The sequence below is a fragment of the Nuphar pumila genome, chromosome 1 (assembly GCF_984573655.1).
Source record: "Nuphar pumila chromosome 1, dmNupPumi1.hap1.1, whole genome shotgun sequence".
Classification (NCBI taxonomy): Eukaryota; Viridiplantae; Streptophyta; class Magnoliopsida; order Nymphaeales; family Nymphaeaceae; genus Nuphar; species Nuphar pumila.
The window spans coordinates 6607452-6610545 of record NC_143249.1 but is presented as its reverse complement, the minus strand read 5'-3'; positions in this window follow the sequence as shown (position 1 = coordinate 6610545).

The window sequence follows — 3094 nt, the reverse complement described above, 5'->3', positions numbered from 1 at the left end:
GTAAGATTTCTTCACTCCCTGCTTTTCACACACACACACATATGCACATATGCATGAAATGCGCTGGTGCCTTGCAAACAAGTTCTTTTTTTCCTCTTCTTTTCTACGCTTGCACATATGCACACGAGGAGAATACATATGACCGCAATCAATCTTTTATGCATGGAAAATGTATTCCTTTATGTGGGCGAGAGATATTGTAAACTCTAGGAAGTTGCAATTTGGTAATGTTCAAGGTGGATTTGTGGCCCTTTTTTGTGAATGATAACGTGCATTTATGGCCTTGGATACGCTAAAGTGGCAAATCTTTTGTTGCGTTATCTGTTCGAGGGGTCGCTGTTAATTGAGCAGCTGATGAGATCTCAAAAAACGCATAATTCACCAAAATTGGATTGTGGGTGTTAACAGTCTTGCCCGTATGGTTGGTGGGCCTCTTTCCTTATCAATTTGAGCGCATTGAAATGGTCTTTTGATGTACAAATACGACTTTGTATGTCACACGAAGTGATCGAGCAAACAAAGTTTTCAATGAATCCTGTTCAGGGGATGGACGATCATGTGTGGATCGTGTTGCGAGTAAAGTACAAATTGCAGGGGCTGATTGATTATAGATAGCAGATAGAACCAATGTCGCCAGATTTGGTTTATGAACCCAATCCCTGTTTAAAGAGATTCAGAAAATCAACCTGAATCAAAATTGAATTGAATGGCTGGTGGCCTGCTGTTGCTTTATCACGGTTGGGGGGCACGCAAGGCTGTGTGGTCATGGAGTTTTATCTTGCAAGGAGGCGGGCCCATTGACCGGGTTGTCGGTAAGGGTTTCTTCATCATAAAAAACCAGAATCGAATCATTTGAATTAGTCTATTAAAGTTTTAAAGATAAAAATATTCAAAAAATTATCTAAAACAAGGGAAATACAGAAATCAAGTAAATGATGAGGTCCAATAGAATTCTAAAATATGCATCTAAAGCAATATAATAACAATATAATTCTCTTTCTGCTACATTACTTTTTTTCTGTTGGGAAATTAGAACCAAGTGAATTAGAAAAAAACTGTGCGCAGCTGATTAGCTATTAACGAAGATCTGCAAACCTCTTGGTTTAAGAAATGCTTGGCTCAAAACTCGCTCGTCGAGGTAGTTTAGTCAAATAAATAATTAAAGATGCCCTCAATGACAATTCATTAAAAAACAGGTGCTCAAGTGTAATAACCTAAAATTTGGGCCGTTAAATAATGTTATAAATTTACTCTAAAATAATGTCTAGATGTGAGAGCCATGTCAAATGTAAAATCCAATCAGGTTCTGTTTGGGAATGGGTGTTTGAGAGAGGATGAGAGTGAGATGAGCGCAGATATAAGAATATATGATGAGACTAGAGTCAACTACATTATTGTGATGTGTAGTTGAAAAAGACTCATCTCCACTCTCGTCATTATTTTCATCTCTCACATCTTGACTTCCAAACGCCAACAAGGGCAGGTTGGGAAAATGGAATTTATTAAATCCCCATGTTGCTTCCCACCCGCTGCTCCCAAATAGATCCTCAATCAAACATGTTTATTATCAGAGTGACACAATGAGGAAAAGAGTACAACAAAAACATAAACTAGCAAGAACGAAATGACCTGAAAGCTTTTAGGTGTAAACGTATAACCAACAAATCCATTCAAAATGTTTTAATCTGCCAACAATTTGTCCTCTAAGCTTCATGTGTGAATGCATAAAATATAGCCTACCTAAACATATAAACACATAAAAGAACATTAACTGGTGAAGAGCTAATTTTTTTTACTTCCCCTCCAATCACTAACTGCACGTTGGCAAGCCTTCTTTTAGTAAAATCCTCAAGTTCTTTCCTGCTTATTGGAAAGTATACCCAGCTTCGACCCTATGAGTTCTGAACTTTTATTGTTACATGTCAGGCATAGTGACAAATAATCGCGAGATTTATGAAAATCTCGCGATAATATCACGAGAAATTGCCTGAAAGTTTAAAACGACAATTTCTCGGGAGATTTTCAAAATATCACAAGATTTATGGAAAAACATAAATACCGCGATTTAAATGCGATATTTACATTTTAAACAGCTATTTATTGCGATTTAAACACGATATTACTAAAATTTATTAATATTTTCTTATAAAAATTCATTTTTATATTTTTTAATTTATTTTTTATTGCCGAGATTTTGCCAAAAAAAATGCGAGAATTATGATTTTTTTTTTCAATTTCTCACGAGTTTTTGAAAAACGAGAAATTGCCGATAAAAACTTTTGTCACTATGATGTCGGGTGACAAACTTGCTCTTGTTTGACTCAACTAAAATACAGAAATAACGAGTAAATTGAAAGTAAGGCTCATGCATGACACCAGTACCTCACCCCATAGGCTCATGGCCTAAATTCTTTACTTTTTAACACCTATAAGCCTTAATAGGCCCCACGGTTTTGGAACAAAAGGAGGCCGTAGAGAAGGGAGGGTCTTCGACAAGAAAAGCTTGGCAAAAAGTGTGTTGGGTTTTGGCAGCACGTCCCTCCTTGAAGGCTTCTGAAAGGCTATTGTCCCCTTTTATTCCCTTTATCGATAAAGGCAAAAAGCCAACTTTCTAAATGAAAACAACAAGAATAAGATAGATATAAAGGTTAAATGAGAGAGAGTCACAAAATCTTCTTATCGAGTTTTTTTTTTTGTAAAAGAATCTTTATAATTTAAAAAATTATTTTCTAAAAAAACTTGAAAAATAGGGTATATTTAAAATCTAAAAATATATGAATATAATTAAAAATTTTAAAATATAAAAATCACATTAATAATGTGATGATATTGAAATAAAAACACTATATTTTTAAAATATCATGTTTCTGGTGGGATTATATAGATTTTTCAAATCTCATAATAAAATCATGAAATTTAAAAAAAATGGTCGATATTTGTGACTATGGTTCCCAAAAAACAATGCTGAGTGCACCCACCTAAAAGCTATAGGTGCATTCGGCATAGTTTGTTTATAGAAGGTGGGTGTAGGTAATTGACCTAGGATACCGTGGTTTCAAGTTGTTTTAACTCAATATGATGTCAAGTATGTATT